Here is a 23,804-nt window from a genome sequence, read left to right on the forward strand (position 1 = left end):
ATACTGTAGACTAGAGCCGAAGAATGCTAAATGACCTCTCAAGGTCCCTAATTTTTCTTTGATTTTATGAATATTGCTTTTACCTGCTGGTTTGGTTTTGGTGGTTTTTTTTATTATTATTATTTGTTCTTTTATTCACAGTAATAAGCATAGGCTTTGAAACAAAAGGGAAAAAAAGTGAATACTGAAAATTGCTTGTTTAAATTATTTCTCCTGTTCAAAATCGATCTTGAATTATTCATAATAGAAGTAGGGAAGGAAGAAAAGTAGGAGGCTGAAAAATGGCATGATTCAAGCTGTGCCATTTTGTGTAATATCCTCTCTAACAATAATGCCAAAGGTAGGAATAATGTTGGTGGGAATGCTACAAGGAGAAGGGTTCCTTGCTGTGTGTCTCGTACTCTTTCCCTTAGCAGAGCTAAAAGTGAGTGTTAGGTGAAACACAAGGTTGTTCTTGAATAACAATACATATAGACTGAAAATAAAAATATTTTCAGGATACTTACAGTCTTACAGAAAGTATGCGTGTATAGATATAAATGTTATCTTATACATATTTTTGACAGATAATGCATAAATCACACATACTTTAATAAAATATAAAATGTACATTCTAGACTATAACCTTTTAATTCCTGCCCAAATTCTCTATATGGTTGATGGTTGATGTCATGAAAATATTTTAGACTGGAAAAACTCTGCAGGACAAAATTAGTGTTTCTTCAGATTTCAGTTTGCACTCCTGATTAGTTTATCTTTGGGCCAACCTGCTCCTTCATCTCCTGGGCATAAAGCCTATTGTGTTCTTCAGTCCACACAAATATATGGAACACAACCCAGAACCATATCAGATATCATGTTTAAACTCCATCTCATCTCTGCTGATGCTTCCACTTGCTCTGTTGTTCTTGCTCTTATGAGCAATGGATGCCATTTAATGAAAATTTGACAGCTTTTGTTCTCACAGCCAACTCCACCACTGTTCTCAAAATGGTTTCTGTTAAGCACATTGTTTTGATCCTTATCTCACAATGCTACATTTTTTTGTACTCACATTAGATAACAGCTAGTGTGACTCTTGGTCCAACCAGAACTGTGAGATTGGGATCTTCAGCCTGAGCTGTGCAGTTGCATGTGACAAGGCTAATTGGTGGCCAGCTGCATAGGGTAGGAAAGTGGAAAGTCAATAGATGCAAGGGATAGAGCACATACATCCCCTGTGTGATTGCATTTAGAGTGGGAGTCAGCAACAGAAATAGGGGAGGCAGGGACATTAGACAATTTAGGGCATCTGAGATATCTGCAGAAATCTGATACATGACAAAGAATAGAAGTGAGACTACTCCTTGGTGGAGCAGCACCTGCAGATCAGGAGATACATTCAAAACATTTTGAGTGACACTGTAAAGCTAAGCTAAGCAACTGACTTGATCCTTTAAGGTCTATGTGTGTGTGTTTATGAGTATATATATTATATATGCACCTATGCATATACAATTAAAGCATATGTATGCATATATCGATATGTACATTTAATTTCATGTTCTCTGTAAAGTAAGTCAGATGGAGAATGTTTTAAAACAACTTCTGAGCTTTACTTCACATGTCAAGCTCTTCAAGCTCATAGAGTTTGAAAAAGCTCATGATATTTGGTGTTGAGGTAGGATTTAGCATTTTTGTATCTCACAGGGAGAACTGGTAGATGGGAAATACACAAGTACCTATGTAGAGGTAATCTCAGTGAGATTACAATCATAATGAAGTTGTGATGTATGACAAGAGTCCCTACGTGCTGCCACAGTACTAATATTACTTTAAGAAAAATAAAAACAAAGATAAACTCGGGAGCAATTTACTGTGGAGATAAAAGAATATTTTGCATCTGACTGAGAGGACAGGAATGGGCACAGACAGGAAAGTGTTTTTAACTTGCAGAATAGAGGTTATTTTATGGTAACTGCTCATGTGCATACATCTATCCCATAGACAATGCTTGGTATGTTGGCCTTTTTTCATGAATTGAAAATCTACTACTCATAACTTTGGTTTAGTGCAAAGGTCACGCAGACAGGTGACATAACAGAATAATGGACACACTGTACATCCTAGCAGTGATGGAGGATGTTCAGAAAACTATCCTGAAACATCTCAGTTGATCCAAAATCTCTCATCTTGCTGAGGGTCTGTGGGATATAAGCCATTTTTTCCATGCATAACTAATAACGTTATGCATGGAAAAAATATTTCCATCGAATGAAAGTTCTTCTTCTGGAATTCTGGCCTGGTATTGCTCTTTCTTAATGACACTGACCTCTCACAATTTTTTCTGACCCTGAATTTGTTTTATCTACGAGTAACAATTCCATATGTTATTTCTGTTTACTCTTTGAAAACATGGCTACATCCTCTTAAAATATTTAAGCGGCTGATAGATTGTTTTAAGCTGTTAATATCATGCTTAGATTTAAGAACATTCTGAAATATGCCGTGTTCCCTTTAGAAAAGGGTTGTCCTAAGTTAAATGGGATTTGAGCTCTTACATTCCTTCCTTATTTGGAGTCTTTCTGAGCTTTATTCAATCAAATGCAAAATCTTTATTCATACCTCCATAAAACACATCTATTTTAAAGCCTAGATGAACTACTAGGACATATAGCCCAATCTGCTCCATAATAAACCAAAGAACTCACTCAGATGTGCCGATGTAAGGTAAAATATACTATATAAACTACAAGTATAAAAGAAGTAAAGCACTTAAGTAGCTGAGGAAGCAGAATCTCATTTTAACATAATACTTTAAGGCAATATGATATTGATATAAAATACAAACTATATCTGAAGCTCTTATTCAAGTAGTGAGGCATTTTCAAATGGTGGATAATAATAATTCCTGCCTAAATGGAGTCTCCTTGCACATTTTAAGCATTAGGAAAGGAAAGAACAGAGAATGATGTAGACTAAAAGTCTTTAGCAGAGATATTTCCTTTCAGATGCCACTTCAACTTGCTTTGGAAATAAAAAAAAATCCCAACTGGTACAGTATTATTTAATAAGCACTTCTTTTTTCTTCAGATTCTTCTAAAGTCATCTATGTGCATTGTTATAGGATGAGATCAGCTTCCAGTTGTGCAATTAGGAATGTGAATAACATCTGCCACATTTGGTTTGTTCACTCATGTGAACACCCAAGAGAGTGAAATAATAGAGGATTGCTTTGTTTTGAGAAGGGATAAGGTAGCACATTTCATAATTTTATCATTTTGATAGTTAAGACTATAAGTTTATACTAGAGAAAGCAGGATGTATAAACATGCTTTGCATCTGATGAGAAAATGATATAGCTTATGAGATCCTCTGTTATTCTAGGTTTTTCTCTCAAACATAGACCAACCCCTTTCATCACCACCTCATCGGAAAGAAAGAGAAACTTTATGAAGGAGTAGGCAATTTGTCTCAATGCCAGTATCATGGATTTTTGATCTTTTTTTTCTCGTAGGTTGTTATGCTGTTGTTTTTTTTTTTTCACTTGAAGTACTTCAAAAGTGTTGTGGAGCTTCCACAGAGAGATATAAATAAGGGAGGTAATCAGTTGCAGTTATAAGCAACAACATCAGAACTATTAACGATATTGGCAAACAGTGCCCTTTCTGCACAGTCAGTAAAGAAGTTCAAAAGAGGTTGCATGCCAAAGAATCCATATCATTTCTGTTAGTGTTTCCCCTCTATGTTTCAAGAAAGTTATAAGGGGCAAATATGATAACTATCAGAAAATTCTTCCGTCATGGATAATAAAAAGGAGTAAAAGCGGGAGATGTTCTGACAATGTAAAAGTGCTCCATAGTCTAAGAGGGATGTTAAGATGCTTGAAAGTATGCAGAAGATGACAACAAAACTGGTAAGAGGGGTACAAGGCATGCCCTGTGAGGAGAGGCTGAGGACAACTGGATTGCCTTGACTGAAGGAGGCGAGAGGTGACCTCACTGCGCTCTGCAGCTCCCTGAAGAGGGGAAGCTGAGAGATGTGCTGGGTTCTGTTCCCTGGGAACTGATGACAGGATGGGGGAGGCACAACGTGTGGCTCATGGGGAGATACAGACTGGGCCGTAGGAAGCATTTATTTACCTTGAGGATGACCAAACACTGGTATGGCTTCCTGGAGAGGTTGTTGATGTCTCCTGCCTGTCAGTGTTTGGATTATCATTCTAGTCTAGTCTAGTCTAGTCCAGTCCAGTCCTTTCTATTCCATATTTTCATTTACATATATATATATACAAGCACATTATCATGAGTAACTTATTTTCAATGTCATCTCCAAGCAAGTGAAGTTATCAAGAATAGTCAACATGGATTCTCCAGGGGGAAACTAGTTCTCAATATTTATCTGCAAATCTTTTCAATACTTTATCTTATTCTTAGTGATAAGGACTCAGTTATGAAAATATAACACATATCTGGCCAAATATATCAATCTCTGATTAAAGCCACATCTCTAGAAATACCTTTATAACTCCATCTGTGCAGCTAGAACACTGGGCTATCCATCTTCTGTGATTTGCAAACTGCTGCTCCTGCTGGTGGAAAAAAGGTGATAGATAACAGAGTGCTAGACCATGTCAGTAGCTTGGCTAAGGACAGCATGGGGGAATCTGCAGTGAACTTTTCTAGATTTGACAAAAGCTGCTCTCTGTCTCTACCATAAAACCACAAATTAGAACCGTTAGATTACCATAGTAATTTTTTTTATTTTTTTTATTTTTATTTTTACTAATCCAATGGTTACTAAAATCAGGTTTACCTCAAGTTTTTGGTTTTTTTTTTCACCACTGGTAATTTAGCCCTCTGATGAATTCTCGTATGATTATAGTACTATGATTTCTATGTGATCTTCAGGTACCTTTCATGTTTTGATTGATATGAAAAAGCCTAAAGGACTACTTGAGCACTGATAAAACAACACAATAGAAACACTCAAAGCAGCTGGAGTAGTTACCTTAAAAAAAAGACAATTTCTTTATAACAATTCCCATTATTTAAGTGCACATAGGTTAACAAATTTTATTCATTATGAAACTGAAGAAGTATTTAGGGAGTGTGATAGCAAGTTAGAAGATATAAGTTTCACATATATTTATGTACTGGTCAAATGTCATTTGTTGTATAAAATTTGTTTCTGTCGTGGCTCAGAATGTATATGTGCTCATATGCACTTATATCAATAAGCGTAAAAAGGCATTACAAGGTAGTTATACATAATCCTTTGAGTTTTTGGAACACTTGTAATGTATACCATGACATATCTTAATCAAATTTTGATGTGGGAAGGAATTTTGCAAATATGGTATGCCTACATGATTACAAAATGAAATTATATTTTTGTAAGTTCTACCTGTTCTTTAACACAATAGTCCTGTTTATATAGACAGATTTAACTGTCTTCATTTCAAACTTTTTTTTTAATTTAATACTTCAGTCAGTGACATTGCCGAAGGTTTCCCTTGCAATGATATTTTATTCCACAGCACTGAGCTTTATCTTTTAGTTTAAGGCTACTTGATTTCACTGGATGTGCTCTCTAGCCTTTCAAGTTTATTTGTATTGGGCAAGAAGCCAATGGTGTTAATGCATGGAAACCAGGTAGCTGTCAGAACTATTGCAGCAGCATGTCTAATTTTGTTATATTAAAGTTGTCACAAAACATTAAGTAAGAGATTACATGAAGTATGCATGGGCAAATAGTTTATAATGTAATAAACCAATAAGGTTTTGAGCAAGATAAAACATGATTCTTTTATGTTATTTTCTTCTTTATTTCCCATTTTGTTTGTGCTATTCCCCATTCTTCTCTAAATCATTGCTGAAAATCTGAGTTGTAAACCTATGTCTGCCTACTTATACAAATTTATATTTATTTTTTCCATAAATTCCACAAAGATCCTTTAGGTAATTCTGCTCCCCTGCATATCTTTGTAATGCTTACAGGGAAGAAACTAATTCTGACAACCTTAGCATACTATGCCTACAACAGTGAAGTTTTAATCTTGTTTAGGTCCTCCAGATGTTACAGCATTACAATGAAATCATAAATGGATTTACCTCTCTGGCCCTAGAGTGGCACAAATACATTTTGAACTCCATTTTATGAATAAAATATTTATCAGTAATAGAGCATTACGCTATAGCCATTTCAGAAAACAGAAGCTACAGGAAACAATACATTCTAGCTGAGGAAATGTGGAAATGGAAAATGCTTGATAGCCAAGATGAGACAGGGGTACAATTCCCTAAATTGTCCCAGGCGGTAGCTCTTCTCCGTGAAGCAACAAAAATCAAAACATAGAATAAGCAGTTGCAGGAGGATGCAGCTAGGTATCAATGAATCTACCCATACTATTGACATGATTTACCCGTGATTTTCTACCAGTCCTGCTGCCTCATCATTCACATCTCACATATATACTTCTCATGCAGGAGGAACGGAGTGAAGGCTGAAGGAAAATCCCATTTCAGGTTTGAAGACTGTCAAGATATTTCACACTTATGGCTTTAATTCCAATCCAGTTTTTCATAAGTAAAAATAAACAATCTTCAGTGCAGGAGGTGGCTCACAGCACCCATTTCTCTGATGACCACCACTCTTTCCTTCTTAACAAACTAACTCAGGTATTTAGAGACTGTGAATAAACCTTCATTCCTCCCACAAAAACTACATGAAATAGGGACTGTGGTAGGGTGTTTGCTCCTGACTCACTGCTGTTGTGTTTTACTTTTGAATTTAACATGCAGATTTAGGCTGATTAACCATGATGAGCTATGACAGGGTCAAAGACATATGGTGGCACATGAAAGGACAGCTGCCTACACAGTTTCAGTGAGACAGTATTTGCAAGAAAGACCCCAACTGTGGCAGTGTTGCAGATCTTTCAAGGAGGTCTCTGCTCCTCTCTGTTCTCTGAAAAGCACTCTCAGTGAATTTTTATTAACTCTCAAACTGTATTGTTCTTTCCTTGATTCACTGACAGTTTCTTCCCAGGTTTTCTTCTATTTCAGTTCAAAAAGGAGCTTTTTCAGTTCAAAGCTAGTGTTGTTCAGCCTTACAATAATGAGGGGTGGAAATAAAGTTATCTTTTCTCTTACCATGTAAACTCTGGTTAAAAATAAAAAAAAAAAGCTAGCCACCACTTGCTTTTTATCTGAAACTAAAATCTAACAATATCTGCTGTATATGCTGTGAGAGAAAGGAGACTAAAACCAGATTGGAACAATTCTATTTTAAATTGTGTGATTCCTACTGAAAGGATTATGGAATCCAGGAAACCAGACAGCAAGAAGGAGAGAAAAAAGGAAGGAATTTTTCTTCATGATGCTTTCTTCAGTTCTCTGATACCAATATCTACTGAATGGCAGCAGCTTGCAATGGAAGAGTGCTGATCAGTTTTAATTTGCTTCTCAGAAAGGGGAGACTGCTCAGGCAACCAAAATATTGCCCTGGAGATCCCTAGGGTGTGTCAAGTTGGAACTGATATGACATAGCTTTGAGCTATAAAAAAACAAAGAAGATGCAAGATGGGTCTCAAGTGGAGGTTTTGACCTGTATCTACTGTTCTGTCGTTTGAGTCACGATCAGACATGGCACACCCACAACACATTTAGGACGTCAACATTCTCTTACTGATCTCAGTATTGTAAAGGTGCTAACTCAGGTAATCAAGAAAACAATGATAAAAATAGTTATTTATTAAATTCAGACACCCATAGGATTGTAAAGAAAGACTCTTTAAGATCATTGGTACTGGATCATGTATTTCAGTTCAACTTCTGCACAAAAGCACATTAATTGTGCAGAATTTTGAACATCCATGGTTGGAATTTGATTCATTCATTGGAATTTCTGGGAAAACACAGAATCCATAGTCACTTCAGTTTGCCTGCTTATGTCCCATAAGGCCTCTTCATAGTGGTATCTGGACCATTACTAATCACATTTATATACTTCTTTTTAATAACTTTTAAGCAAACATTTAATGAAGACTACACATCTGGAAATAGAAATTATAGGCTTGGAAACATATTCACCTGTGCACATTTAGGTGAATGATTGAAGTTTGAACAGCCTCTGACAATGCAGATTTCAAAAATTAACTGACATGAAAGCATCTAAAAAGGCTAGAACAAGCCTTGTATAGAGAATCACCATACCTGTTGCTGAAATAGTTAACAAGTAATTTGACACATCACTGGGAAGTAATTTCTCTTATTTGAGTGGGGCTAGAGCTGGCATTCAACCTTGACAAAATATTTCATTCACAAATCTGTTCCTAGACTTTTCATATTTAAAAGAATGCATAAACTGTAACAAAGCCATTTCAGCTGAAGCACTGAAATGGAAAAAGAGACTTTTCATCCTGTATTCATCTACCTGTATAGAAATTCAGAAAATTCATTACATTTTACTATCAAGAAAACTACATAAGTAGTAGTCTTGTTTAGAGGAAGAGGACTTGGCGAGTATTGTATAAGACACTTGACAGTTGGTTTCCTTCAGGTACAATGATTTTACATTTGAATTTGACCTTAGTGATGTGAGGAGAAGTATTCAGCTGATAAAAACGAGTCTTCTGTGAAACTGTCATATTTTTGGCTCATTTTAATCAGCAGTGGTTTCATGTCAAAGAGACACTTCACAGTTGTTACAATTGGCAGCATCTTCTATTTTTTTCTTTTTTCTTGTTTTTTTTTCCTTTAAGGAATGTTATAAAGTCCTGATTGGCACGACAGCAAGCTTGTCACCACAGACAGTCTCAGGCCCTCACAGTCATACATGCCCTGTGCAATTTGCTTGGCAGGAAGCTGGCACAAAAACTGTGCCACTGAACTAATGAGAAAGAAAAACTCCATGAAACTGGTGTAATTTTGGACACCCTCATGTTAACCATTCAGACAGAAACCACTGAATGACCTCTATTTCATATTTAGGCTTCAGTCTGATCCTCCTCAGAGATATGGTTTATGCAGTTGGGTCATTTACCTGTTTTCCCTACCCTAATACTTGTTATTGGCCATGTTTAAACAAATTCAAAAGGCAAATAGTGATGAAAAACTTAAGGAAAATTATGTTTCTGTAAATTTCTTGAAAATCAATGTAAGCACAGGAGAAATCTAACTCAGGGCTCCTACTGAGAAACTAATATTATTTGCTGTTCCTGGCAGCAGGCTGTTGGCCAATTGGCACAGGAGCCCTGGCTACCTAATCAGCCTTCACAAAGCTTGAGACTAGCTGTAGCATGAGCTGCTGCTTGTGAGTGAAGCTGTCCTTGGGGCTAAGGAGCGGAATGGAGTTAACTGTGTTTTGAGGATAGGAGTGAATGGATTTGGGATGAAGGACACAAATCTGTGCAAAATCAGGCTTTGTTAATTGCATTGCTCACCAACAACTTTGTTTTATCTGTGCCTAAATGTATTAAAGTAGAATGAAGCTTTAAAAACATAGTAATAAGAGGAGTGTGTAAATGGAAATATACTGTATATAACTGAAACAGAAAAAAAAATTCTACTCTCTCTCCCATTTAAAAAAATATAAGAGAAACAAAATGAGCTCATTGATTTCATGCCAGAGCTTCAATTACTGGGTTAGCTGGGGATAATATGAGGCATAATTACATTAAGTGAAAAAAAATTATTTGTATTATCTAATAATTCCTATGTCCAGGTATTATTTCTAAAACATGCTTCTCAGAGTTAAAACTCAGTCTGAAGCTATTCATCATGAGTTAAAAGCTCTTCTGTACAGTACATGGCTTAGAAGTAGTTTGTATTTGTTAGATAACATAAAGTCAAAAAAGTTACCTTTGTACCTACCTGTCTGTGTGGAATGAAATGAACAGAGAGAAGAGTGGTACAAAATCTACAGAGGCAACACATTTAAGTCTTCCTATGCTAGCAAATATTCTTTGCAAACATTTGCTGCAGAGTAATTATCTCCTATGGAGGCTGTTTGGGCACATAACTCAGGTAAAATCACTGCAAGTCACTGCCATTTGGCAAGGGACAGAAGTCCAACTGGATGACAGGAATTTATTTACATTGCAGTTTCTGGAAATGAGTTGCCTGCAATCTTCTTGAATGTATAAGTTCCTCGCCTACTGCATTAGAAAATAGAGCTATGTACACAACCCTATTTCTACTATCCTTTCTGAAGTCTGAAGTAAAATGTCACTAAACTTGGAAGTCGTAGATATGAACTTCAAGGCATTAGCATTTATATTTATTGCTTTTGTATATTTTGTGATCATAGTCCATTACCAAGTTCATCTTCGATATTAAAAAAAAAAGAAAATACTAATGTTAATATAACCTTTAGGCTTTATTAACATTTAATATTAAATATTGTTTGGAGGTTGTTAGTACCACATACACATCTGCATGAAATCACTGGGAGTCTTTCCATTATCTTCCAGGATGAGATGAACTGATGAAAGAGAAGGAAAGAGTAGTTATGGATCTCAAATTTCACTGCACATTAAAAAATATATCTTCCCCCCAAATACATTTTAAAAAAAAGACTGTGAAAATGTAGTCAGTTGACTGATCTGGTAATGCTTCTGTAAGCTCTATTTTGAGCTTTGACTGAACTGATTTCAAGACTAAGATTTGCAGGATACAATCCATAAACTTCTAATGACTAATTTAGAAATTTCCCCTTAGTATTTAAGCATCACATGACTCAGTTTTCATTAGTGAAATAGCTGTTCCACTTTAAATGTAATAAATACTGTAAATGGGTATTTTAATGTTAATTTTATTGATTAAAAAAAAAAACCTTAACTCACTTACCCACTAATTACTTAACAGTATACAGTGAAATGAAGAACGGGTGTTCAAACAAAATGGCTTATAATACCTGGCACAGTTCCCAGAAATCAAGCCATTTCACATTCTTGATGCACTGCCAAATATGTTTTTGTTGTCTTCCTCAGTCAGTGTAAACAAACATGATGGTGGCAGCTGGGGGAAAGCCGGAAGGGCTTGGGGTCGGACTGGCTTTGTCCATGTCTACAGTGCATCTCCACTCCCTGCTACTCCCAAATGCTTCTGCAGATCTAATTTCCCACACTACAATTGCGTAAAGGAAGTTTAAAAGAGCTGCATGTATACTTCATAGGAAGGTAATAAGGCATTGCAAGACTAACTTCACACTTCGCTCGTCTGTCAAGGGGGTCTCCCCTTCCCAACAATACCCCAATGTTTTGGTAGGCAGGCTCCAGCCCACTTAGCCAGTGAGGAGGCATGGGTGGAATGCCAGGTATGTCTACAGAGCAAAGTAGTGCAGGCAGCCTGACGCCAGGAGAGAATAGGCAGGTACCTATTGAGTTACAGGATTTCTACAAATCTAATCCACGTGTAATGTGAGACTTATTACAGAGTCAGCCTCTGCCAGGGCTGTGAAAAGTCTGGGGATATGAACAGCCCGAGAAACAATGATCCCAGTTAACTCATTGCAACCCAACATCGGTTGATCAAAACTAATGCTCTTTTATCTTTGTAATTCATTTCTCAAGCAGTGATTACAAGCTGTATCTTATCAAGTATTTAATAGCAAAGGCAAGAAAATACTGATAAGACTCTGGGTGACATTGTTTCTACTGCAACGCTGCATATTCTAATAAGGATAATGTTTACTGACTGTTATAAATAATATATATAATATATTAAGCAAGACAATTTAACATGGGAAATATTTTAAATATATAAAACAGTAAGCCCATTCTGAACTCCTAATAATACAGAGAAAAAAAATCAAATGTTTCCAAATCTTATTATAAGACTCCTTGCTGATTTTGGGAGATACATTGGGAACAAACTGCAGCATTAAAAGAAAAACAAAAAAGAAAACTGAGACATCTCTGACGTTAATTTCGTCAGTCACTACAACACTAGATGAATTGCACATTCAGTATCTACTTGTTAGGCATCATTTTAGTCATAAACCTCTTTCATTACAAATTATTTTCATCTCATGGGATCTTAAGTAACTTTGTCAAATAATTAAGCACAGCCTTTCTCAATCAATTAATTTTTAATTTGAATGTTGCTGATTGCGAAGATGAAATTAATTTTGTACTGTATTTTGTGAATGCTAGCATCCCCTAAAATAGTCTGTAGTTGTCTGGGATATTTTTGAATGCCAGAAATTCAGCAGTGGTAATCTGTGATGTTAAATCCACATTCGTAGTTGCACCTTGCAACAGAATAGTTATTTTATTCCTTTCCTCAGGCTGTTTAGTGGCCATATGACACCTTTAGAAAAGGTCAATGACTATGGAGTCTGACATTATCAGTTCATCAGTGATATTCATCTGGCTATTTACTGACACAAATATTCTTCTCTAGCAATCAAAAGTAAGCAAGGTTTTCGAAGAACAGTGGCCCAGTCATAACAGAAGTTGAAAGCTGATTCAGGCTAACATTAGGAATGATTGTTTTGCCCAATTTGTATCCATTTTGTGACTGATAAAAATCAGAGAACTGGAGATTATTTGTCATTGTTTCTTCTCGTTACTAGAATTGCAATGTAAAATTATTTTGTTGATTTGTACAGGGAACAGGCATGTGGAAAATACAGTTTATATTGACATATTTGGCACAAGTGATGTGAACAATGTGCCTTATTTTTAACGGATACCCTTTACCTAAATTCGGAGGAAACTGACTGAACGTAAGGAATTCAAGATACTAAATGGTAAAGTAGGAAACCTAAAATCTGCATTAGCTGCTCAAATGCTGAACATCTTCTCAAATGCAGATCAAAAAAGAGTTTAAAATTTTCAGGAACTAGCATTGTACTCTACGTTGAGCATCAGGTATCAGTATGGATGTGATGGATGCTCACTGACTGATGTTTGAGGAAAGCATAACAGGTTTCAGCATAACAGGTTTCACAGAAGTTATGATGGTATGGAGAATGCCATGTAACTCAGCCAGTTGGAAAGTATTAAAGACTTCAGTGTTTACTACATCCCTGTCAATGAAAGGTTCAAGGCCAGATTGGATGGGGCCCTTGGCAGCCTGGTCTATTATTAAATGGGAGGCTGGTGGCCCTGCCTGTGGCATAGGGGTTGGAGATTCATGATTGCTGAGGTCCCTTCCAACCCGAGCATTCTGTGAGTTTGTTATTCTGTGAAAGGTCTTCGCTCAGTTCTATCTGGACAACTGACTTATCCTGCATAGACTGGAAACATAGCATCATAGCAAATCTGCTACCTGATTAAAAGATGAAACAAGAACTACTGACTCATCATTTATGCCCTTGGGCCTGTCTGTAAAAGCCATTGCTCATATAGAAGGCTTTCCAAATCTTAGACCAACGACAACCAAAGCCTGAACAAAACACAAAGTTTTGGAATATCATTTCCACTGCTTACATACAGATCCATTCATCTCAAACAGCAAGAATAAAGTTACTAGCTTTATTAACAATGCTATGTATTTTCTTCTAACAAAAAGCAACAACAAAACCAAACTTTAATGAGAGAGACAAACAATGCTGTTTCTAGATGCTTATCTTGTAGTAGTAAGTTCTTGTATATTTCCTTTCATACAAATAACTATGCAATATGTCTATAAGAACTTTTAAGCCCATATGATGCAGATCATGAAAAAAGTTGATGCTTCAGATTTAGGTTGTCACATCAGGTCTCAGTTTGTCTAGCCTTTTCCTTTATTTATCCTTTTTATTAAACTTATCCCTGCCTAGCCTCCATGAAAGGTAAAAAGATATTGTTACTCAATTCTTACATTGTGTAGGCCCCTTAAAAATAGCATTCACAACTTGGAAAAGCAAGAATGTACAGGGTAATATACAGTAATCTTCTCAACACTAGTTATGTTTTTGATTGGAATGATAATGCAGCTGACAAGGTAGAAATCTCCAAGACTTTTTTTCTTGAAGATCTAAGCATGTTAACCTATGAGAATGAGTTTGTCTTTAGAAATATATGTATTTTAAAGAAGCAAAACAGATTATTTCAGTTATTTATTCCTCTACTGGAGTGTATGAAATACAGTGTCAACATCTTTATTGCTAAATGGATAAGATTTTTCTGCTCACATTACTCTTTAAAACTTTTTTTTTTTAAACATGCTTGGTTGTTTTCTACTTAAGTCTAGAAATTCAAACTTTCTCAAATGACTCTTTCATTTATATTTGCTGTACTCCTTTTTTCTAAATAAAATGTAAAAGCCAATCATATGATTCCGTATGTTTTTTTTCTTTTTCTTTTTTGTTCTTTTTCTTTCCTTTCTCTCTCTCCCTTTTTTTTTCTCTCATTGTAGGCAAACCTAGAAACATTTTCATATTGATTCAGCACCAGGTTTTAAAATTAAGTAAAGTTCAGTCACAATAACATTAACTCATGAGTAGACATGTTTAGATATCCAACTTCCTTCAATGCTGCTATTCACAAGTGCAATTACTCATAAACAGCATTCATGATAATCATTCAAATTTGGTATTTCAACAGATCTAAAAACTAAAGCCTTTAAAAAAAATGGAAAAATCAGTCCTTTTAAGATCATGCTCTTCAACATACTGAAAATATTGTTTTCTCCCTACATTTAAAAAAGTTGGTTTTATTTTAAATGAAATTTTTGAAAAATGTTCCTTTTTCTTTAAGATCTCTACAAGAGAATTGAAACCTGATTTTTCTACTCCTAAACCTTTTGTAAAGACTTAAATAATAAATCTTTTGCGTGTTAATTTCCTACCCACACACATTCTCTTTCCTGAAAGCCTCTAGAACTTTTCAAATACACACAATGCAATTTCTAAATAACTCAGCCATATACTATTTAAAGCACACGTGAGGAATTTGGCTCAGTGACTGTTATAAACTATTATGTGTGTATTAAAGGTGTTGTTAGAAAGAGGTGTGTGGTGAGCTGAGGTAGCTGACTAATAAGAAAATGATACAGCTAGAAGTGAAGGCACACTAAGGTAGTCACCAAGGCTGTTTAACTGCTGACCGCATTTTTGTCCTTTCCAAGAAATTCACTGAATTTCTTGATTCCTAACCAACGTCCTCAAGGTCAAGGCTCAGGTCATATCTTGGACATGTTTTTTGAAGGGCACAGGTGACACAAACTTGTTATCTGCTAACCAGTCTTTCCTGGTCTTACATTTGGAAGAACAGACTTCTAGATGCAGACAAAGTGGCCTTGCGGCACAGCCCATATTCATCTCGTCCAGACTGTTCCATGTCATCCGGCTTGCCTATGTCACCACCTCTATGCTCTGGAGTTCAGGCGATCTTTTCATGCACATCTGGTAGTCTGTGTGGGTGGATGGCCAGTTTGTTTTGGAGAGTGGCCTTCAATCTATCCAGCATTAACTATCTAAGTGTACATAGTAGCTAATACTTAGTGTCCTGATTTACAAGTCTGCTCTTTTTTGACAATCTTTTCTACTGTACTGTTGGCAGAAACTTAGGCTCTCTGGCAGTTTTTCTCTCAGCAGTGGAACGAAAGACTGAGGATCGGTGCCAATGTTTGCAAAAGTATGTTGTTCTGTTTTCTGTGATTCAGTGAATTTTCTATGAAAATGCGTGGGAAATAGATGTTTTCTACATCATGCTACTCATGGCTTTAATTAAAAAACAAAAACAACTCCTTGAAAAAACTGTTTTCAGTCACAAATGCTAAAACAGGAGCAGGATGTAGTAATGTTGGCTATGAATTGCTTTCAACTGAATTGTTTGTAGCTTCAGAAAAGCTGTATTTTTTAAAGTCTGTCCTGGACTTTAGCCACTTTATGTCAGGAACAAATTCTATGAATAAAGAAGAAAGGAATTACTCCACAGCATTGCCTTTTGCTTTGGAATGATCACCTAGTTTAGAGATGAAAAATCCCCAGGAACTAAGGTTGTCTGCATTGTAAGTGACTCTCTGATGAGTCTTTCTTCTTAGCAGCTCAATCCAGAAAGCAGCAACCTCTCTCCTCCTGCCACAGAGACAAGCTTGAGCTGTTCCTATCTGCATTCATGAACTCTCTCCAGAAGTGGAGAGGAATCTATGCTAAATCTCCATCACAGTTCAGTTTTAGAATGGCGCTGACCATTCACTTCCATCTCTTTTGTGAAGCAATGGACACCAGACTTGCCATTTTAGAGGAAGACAGTCCATCCTTTTGCACCACTGTATTGAACTGCTTGCAGACTCGAGCATTACTCACTGCTTCCTCTTGTCTTTTGATATCTGTTTCCAAACTTAGTTTTGCAGTTGTTGTCTCCTAGTTTTCTTTTGATTTTATTGCAGGCACATACTATGGCAGGATCAAATTATTTGAGGAGCTGGGTTTCCCAGCATAAATTGAAATACCTTTGCCTTACTCTAGTCATGCTTTCACTTAACTCTGGCCATTTTGCATAGAACCTGAGTCAGCTAATGCTCAGCTGTTGTGTCAGGAGTGCTGCCACCTGCCCAGCCCTGGCATCTAGAGATGATGAATGTCACCAATTGCCTCCAGCATAAATGAATGGGCCACTTCCCAAATTATTAACTTGAAAAACAGCTTATGTTTCTTAATGCCAACCTAAAGATAAGCCTTTTAAATTAGATCTTCTTCAGATTCACATTCTGATAAAGGATAACATTTGCAAATATTAAGTATAGATCCAGCTAAAAGTGTGAAGTGGCCACATCCACTAATTAATATGAGAAAAGGAAAAATAATGATTATTGTCATTAATATAGCCCAACTCTTCGAAAAGGCTTGCATTTCTTCTGCTCAGCTACAGGAGTGTTTCTTCCAGGGAAGCTGTGATAACCAGTTATAAAATCTCTTCCAACACTGCTTGAAGGTACTGGCAGTCTCCCAGAATATTTCCAGTGAGTGTAAGACCAGATACTCACCATGAAATGGCAGCTGGGAAAGGCTAACATAAAGAAATAACAGCATATAAACTGTGAATAGGAATTCTTGTTTATAAAGGTTAGTTGCAATTCTCTTTCCAGGAGTTCCTGGGAGCCTAGCAGCTGAAACCTGAAATGATCTGTTAATTTATTTACTTTATACACAGAGCTGAGTTTGAATAGAGCCTGATTTGCTACTAGAGGGGAAAAATCATGAGTGAAATATACATCTTTGTGTATTGAAAATAATGATAACTGTTAGGAAACTCTGGAAATAATGATAAATCTCTGCTCCAGATATAGCAGTGTGATCTGGTTTTATAATTAACTAAATCATTCATTTTGACTCATACAGATTACTTCACTTTCAGACAAAGTTTAAAAAATACAGCAGTAATACACTTATTATGTATTTGCAAATTAATACTCCATTTTTAATTTTCTTGTAGAATGCAGAAAAATGTCATCACTTTGCATTTCTTGCTGACCCTTTATGCAGCCTAAAGGGAACAGTTCCTCCAGGTGTGAGATAAATTTTTGGCCAGTTTTGATCCCATGACTTCCTTTCTTTGGGTGGGAGAAAATTTTCTGAAAGACAAAGCTACATTCTTTAGTGAAAGCTAAACCAAAAATCTTCGTTTCATCAGGAAATACACTAATAAATTCATTCTTTCCTATGCTTAATCATTTCATTAATGTTTTTACCAGGTTTTAAGAACACTGATACCTAGCAGAACTGCATTTATGATGTATGGATATTCAAATTAATTCACAGAGTGATAGTCATGGTGCTAGCAACTCTCATCTTAGGATTTCTCGTGGCGTGCTGCTCCTCCTGCCATTTCCCAAAAGCTTAAGACTGATTCTTAGTTTACATCCTCATGCTAATGATAGTAATAAAATATGAATTAAGTATATTTGTTAATGAAAGCAAATTATCTCACCATGTATACCATTGATCAGTCACATCATCTATATTTATGTATATATTTATATTATATATTTATTTATGGACATTTTTCAACTATCTATTACAAATAAAATTGTTTAAGAATTTATGTTTTTATCTAAATTGCATTATTCTAACTGGAACTGTTTTCTAGCTGAGAAAGACCTGAGTTTTTCCCATCTGATTCTTATAGTATAAAATCATTTGGAAAAGTGTAATTATAGGCATAGGCATATAGGGTTTTGGTTCACAGTAGAGACTGTACATTATTTTATAGAATTTTACAAATACGATCCAGATGAGGATGTACCCTGATGTTATATTTGTGTTGCTAGCATAAACAAAACAAACATTTGCTTAATCTCTCTGGTGGTTAAACAGCAGTTTCTCAGGCTCTGCTTTACCCTGTCCTGGAATGACAGGCTGATTTTGCTGAGAAGGGTCAGAGCAGCAGGGACAGTGGCTGTGCTGAGTAAGTAGCACCACCCCAGCCATCCCACTTCTTCAAGTGGAAAGCCCAAGTCTATCAGCAGCTTTCCTTCCCACCTCCTCGTCTCTCTGTTAGCACAGGTTCCACCCCAATCCTGGGGAGCCGCATTCAGTTTTGCTTATAGTTATTTCAGGTTCTGTGGTAATCCTACTAATTGTGACAGCAGTTTGGACTGTATTTTGTTTGGATTGTCTGGTATGCAACTGGATTTAAGTGTTGTTGTTTATTTCCTAAAAGGCAGGCTTTCAGATAAATGCTTAAAACAAATGTTTGAGCATTGGCTTCATCTCTCTGTCTCTTGCCAATGTAAATAAATACTTTTTCTGTGTAGCTGAGGATGCATTACTACACTTCAAAATAGTTACGGTACAAACCAAGTGAGATACATTTACTTTGAAGTGTCTGGAGAAGATAAAAAAGCAAAGTCTTGTGTTTTAGGCATATATAACTGTACTTATTTGCTATTGTGGCTGTTCCATTTTTCCAACTTGCACATGATGGACCCATAGCTCTGACTCTCTGTGCTCAGTGGAAAGAAAGAATAAAAAGCTTCTGCTCTACATTTTAGGTCTTATTCAAAAGCATTTCTTATTAGTGATACAGGAACAAGTGGGAACTTAAAAAGGAAATGGCTCTTGTCTGTCTACACTTTTTGCCCAGTGGAATGCTGAAGAAGTCCTGGCATACTCAAAGTGAATGGGATGTTAGTATCACTAAAGCATTGTCTGACCTCCTTCTCCGTAATAAAATGAGTTCTACACATCTTAGAATATTGATTGCTACAGTCCCTATCTGGATCCTACTCTATTAGTGAATCCTTATGTATTCTAGTAGTTATTTTAAATGTCAAAGACTACTTTATGTGTAAGAAAGTTGGTGAGTTTTTTCAGGGCTAATATCTTCTCTTTTGCTGTAAAGGCAGGATCAGTGTGTCTCACGCAACAGGTCTCCTTTGATCCCAGAACATAGAGAAAAGAAAATCTGTTTCAAGTTTAGCTAAAATATATTTAATTCAAGTCATGGCACCTCATCCTATTTAATTCTGATGATTATATTTTAGATCTAATGCACTCGCAAAAGCAGCCACAGTCCCAGTGTGGGGTGCTGCTGCTTCCCTCCCAGCTCTAGTAACTCACATTTGTCTAGATCATCTGTGGACTGGCTGTGGTCAGCAGAACATCAAGGTATTTTCCTTAGTCATTATTTATTTGAGATGTGGAGTAAGCACATCCATAAGAAATGTTGCATTAACAACAGTGTCATTATAGCAGTCTTCTGTTCCCAGGACTTAATGCTACAATGGCGCTTTATATATTCAGTGAGTTGTCTACTCCTGTACATGTGATGGTCATCAGCAAAATTCTAACTTTGACATCCCTGACAGAGGTGCAGTTCTGCCCATATGAATGGCAACATAAGCATACAGAAAAAATGATATGAACTGCATCTTCCTTACCCTGTGTAGAAAATGAAGACAATCTATTATTTCCATTGAAGTTTCAATATGCTGCTTTTATTTTGAAAGAATCAGTAGAACAGCCAACTCTGTTTAGCTCAAGTCCTATTGTGATCTGAACAACGCATTATTCTGCCAAATTTTTCTCATTTTTCCCTGCTTAAATTTAACATCTAAATTAGCAAGATTTTTTCTTTCCATGGTATCTGACAGGAGTAACGTTAGACTATGACAAACGTTGCAAAAATCCAGCTATTCTAGGGAATGTGTCTCAGGGAACATTACTACACTTCATGCTTTCATAGGCAAGTTAAGCTGTTACACTGAGAATCATCTGTGCTTAAGCTGTATAGTTTTATCAGTGTAAGACTATTTGTGAATTGCCTCTTCTTGTTCAGGTATAATCTTTTTCAGTTTTTGTTGTTTGATCTTAAGAAACACAGAAGTATTCACTCACATTCTCAATGAGAATGTCAGGACAGAAGTATACAAGCAATAATACTACTGATAAAATTTTTCCCTGGAAATAAGCAATGCATCTTTCATGACTTAGAAAAGCCTGTATTAAAATATTAATGGATGGGATGAAAATACATAAGTTTTCATGCTCTAAAAACATAAAATATGATGACTTTTCATCAACATCTTTACCAGAAATACGTGAGTAATTTGACATATTTTTCTTTAGAAATGAGAAGTAAAATAAAAAAAAATACAATCTAAGTCAGCCATTTTCAAGGCTTTCATAACCCTTATGCTATGGACCACCAATGAATGGCCTTGGAAACTCACAGCCTTTTCATTTACTCTTCAATGAAAGATGGAGACTTTTAGAACAAACATCTCATAGAGTGTTTTTCTACCTGCAGCCTTCACTAATAAGAAACCAAACAAGTCATTTTGCCAAAGCTTCCCATGATATTTCAGATCTCAGAATATGGGTCTCAGTAGCACAGAACAACTATGTGACTTGTACTTGTTCTTAAAAATTCTGCCCGCAAAGAACAAAATAAAGGGAAGAATACAGTAGTCCTGAATTTTATGAATACAAGCATTTTGTGGTTATGATTTGCTGTTTTTTGTAGCTTTAAATTGGAAGTCTAAAATGGACACGATTGATTTTGCACTAGACTTGCCTTTCTCCTTCCGGTTGCTGAGGGAGATAAAATGCTCAACACTAGAACTTCTAATAGTTGAAGCTAAATAAAATAAGGTCAATTTGTCCACCTTCATTTTCAACAACTATTGAAAAGATCTCTAAAGTAAAGAAAGGTGAGTACTCAAGATGCAAATTTCAAATCTATGAAGGTTGTTGTTTTTTTGTTTTTTTGTTTTTGTTTTTTTTTGTTGTCACATCCGTACAAATGAACAGGCTCAGACAATCTTCTTTCACATTGCTGGAGAAACTGGAAGAAAACAAAGAATGGCAGGACAGAATGAACTGAAGACTCTCAGGCAGTTGAAATTTTATAAGTCATCACAGGGAAGATGAATTGGTAGGCAAAGGGCAGGCGAGATGGTCAAAGGTGAATATAAATAAATGGGATGGTACTACAATTTATCATGTAGCTATCACCTCTACATACGCTATATCTGTCCATCCATCTTGTCCTTGGATCTAGCTACACTGCTTGTATATCCAAAAAGATAGGATGAATCAAATGAAAAGACATAAGCTTGTAAATAGATGTCTACTCTTTCTTATGCTAATCTTCTCCTGGGTCTCAATCTGTATCTATCCTGAGTAACTGGATAACTACATAATAACTTTTAGCTACTATCAGACTTAGAAATCACTAAAGCCCTTCAGCTCATTAGTCCAAAATCTTTTAAGAAAACAATTTGGTGTAGAAAGACTAGCACTGAAAACTCTCTAAGATTGAGCACAATTATTCAGTAAGCAGCAGTGTTGAGTTGAAAGGCTGTAATCTTTTCTAAGTTTCCTGAAATACTGCTGAAGAAACGTGTTAATTTTTGAAGATCTTTTTCTGCAAATCTGAATTTTGAATATTATTTAGGCATTTTCTATAAGCTGGAGAGCTTGGCTATCTTTAATAATCAAACCTAGTAGGATTTCCAAATTTCAGAAGTTTACTCAAGTTTTCTATCTGAAAAATATTTTAGTTCTAATCAGTTAATAAGTCTTTAATAGGTAATTACTGGAATTAGCATAATTTCAAGTTAAAAGATATATAGAAAGAAAAGAATGCAATTTTCCAGGTTCAAAGAAGCAAAACAATATTCCACTGTCATTTCTATTTCTCAATTCCTTATTAAAAATAACAGTCTATTTTCAGCAGGTAATACATTTAATAATATTTTTTAATTAAAAATATCCCAAATGCACATAGTGCTTATCGATACAGAAGATATTTTATTGTCTTGTGTGGATTTTTGACAAAGAGCAGAAGATCCCAAAATCTAAATGTTTAATTCCATCTTGTTTCTTCCTCATTGCAGAGCACCTGCTGACATGGATAAATGAACCCGAAATGAATTACATGGGCATTTAAAAGAGTTACAAATCTGATCTCTAAAGGGTAAAGCACAAAGAGTCGAGAAAGATTATGAAACTATGCTGCCAGGCGACTGGACTTCACTTAGTTACTTATTATTGTCCTCCACAAGTGCTATTTTATCAATAATTCTTACAGAGATTATAGTACTGCCTCATCTAGGGAATAGCAAAAATATATTTCATAAACATTTGTAGTTTGACTAATCAATTAACTGGCCAACTCCTTTGACTGGCCATTAGGATGGTCATCAAGCTAGGAAGACTATCAATAACAAGCATTCAGTTATAATTAACATTAAGATACTGTAATTGCTTCTAGGCAAGCCTCTTCTCTCTTTGTAAAATACATCTTACTTTCAAAACTTCATGAAGGCTTAAGCTAGAATTTCAAAGATCAGTATCATTAATATCCAGCTCATCAGGGTTTCACTGAGAGCTGAGAGCTAAGCTCCCATTGGTTGTAACTCTATTTCCCCAAAGATAATCAAAGAATCATCGAATCACCAAAAAACATCCAAGATCATCCAGTCCAGTCATCCACCTACCATCAGTATTTTCCACTAGACCATACTTCTTAGTACAACATCTAAACGTTTTGGGAACACCTCAAGGGACGGTGACAACTACCTCCCTAGACAACCCATTCCAGCACTTAACCACTCTTTCAGAGAAGTTTTTCCTAACATCCAAACTGCATCTCCCGTGGTGCAATTTGAGGCTATTCCCTCTAGTCCTTTTGCTACTTTTGAGAGAGAAGAGGATGACTGCCATTTCAACACAACCCCCTTTCAAGTAGTTGTAGAGAATGGTAAAGTCTACCCTGAGCCTCCTCTGCCCCAGACTGAACAATCCCAGCTTCCTCAGCAGCTCCTCATAAGACTTGTGCTCCATACCCCTAACAGCTTCACTGACCTTCTCTGGACGCGCCCCAAGGCTTCAATGTCTTTCTTGTAGTGAGAGACCCAAAACTGAACACAGTTCTTGAGATGCAGCCTCAACACATCTGAGTACTAAGGGACAGTCACTTCCCTGCCCCTGCTGACTGCACTATTTCTAATAGAAGAAATAACAGTAACTGTCTGCATAACCCATCTGATCCCTGCTCATGTAGGGAGTTCACTGGAAGTCTTTGTGAAGTGCCCAGGCACGCACACTGAACACGTCACTTGCATGTTAACGATATACTGAAGGTAGACAAAACTACAACTTCTTTAGAGAATGATTAATGCCAAATGAGGACTTGATTAGGAGTCTTGATTAGATATTTATTGTTATATTGGTTGTGTACTGAATGCAGACTGAGTACCCTTCACAGATCTGCCTAAGTACATAGGTTTCATGAACAGTGCACCCATTGCTGTAGGTAAACATGCAGATACATGCCTGTACGGGCTTCAGACATGCTCCCGCTTACTCTGGTAACAAGACAATTCATCTTAATTTTATTTGTGAAGTTGTCCCAGGTAAGAAAAAGACAAAAGAATACAGGA

The sequence above is a fragment of the Meleagris gallopavo genome, chromosome Z (assembly GCF_000146605.3).
Source record: "Meleagris gallopavo isolate NT-WF06-2002-E0010 breed Aviagen turkey brand Nicholas breeding stock chromosome Z, Turkey_5.1, whole genome shotgun sequence".
Lineage (NCBI taxonomy): Eukaryota > Metazoa > Chordata > Aves > Galliformes > Phasianidae > Meleagris > Meleagris gallopavo.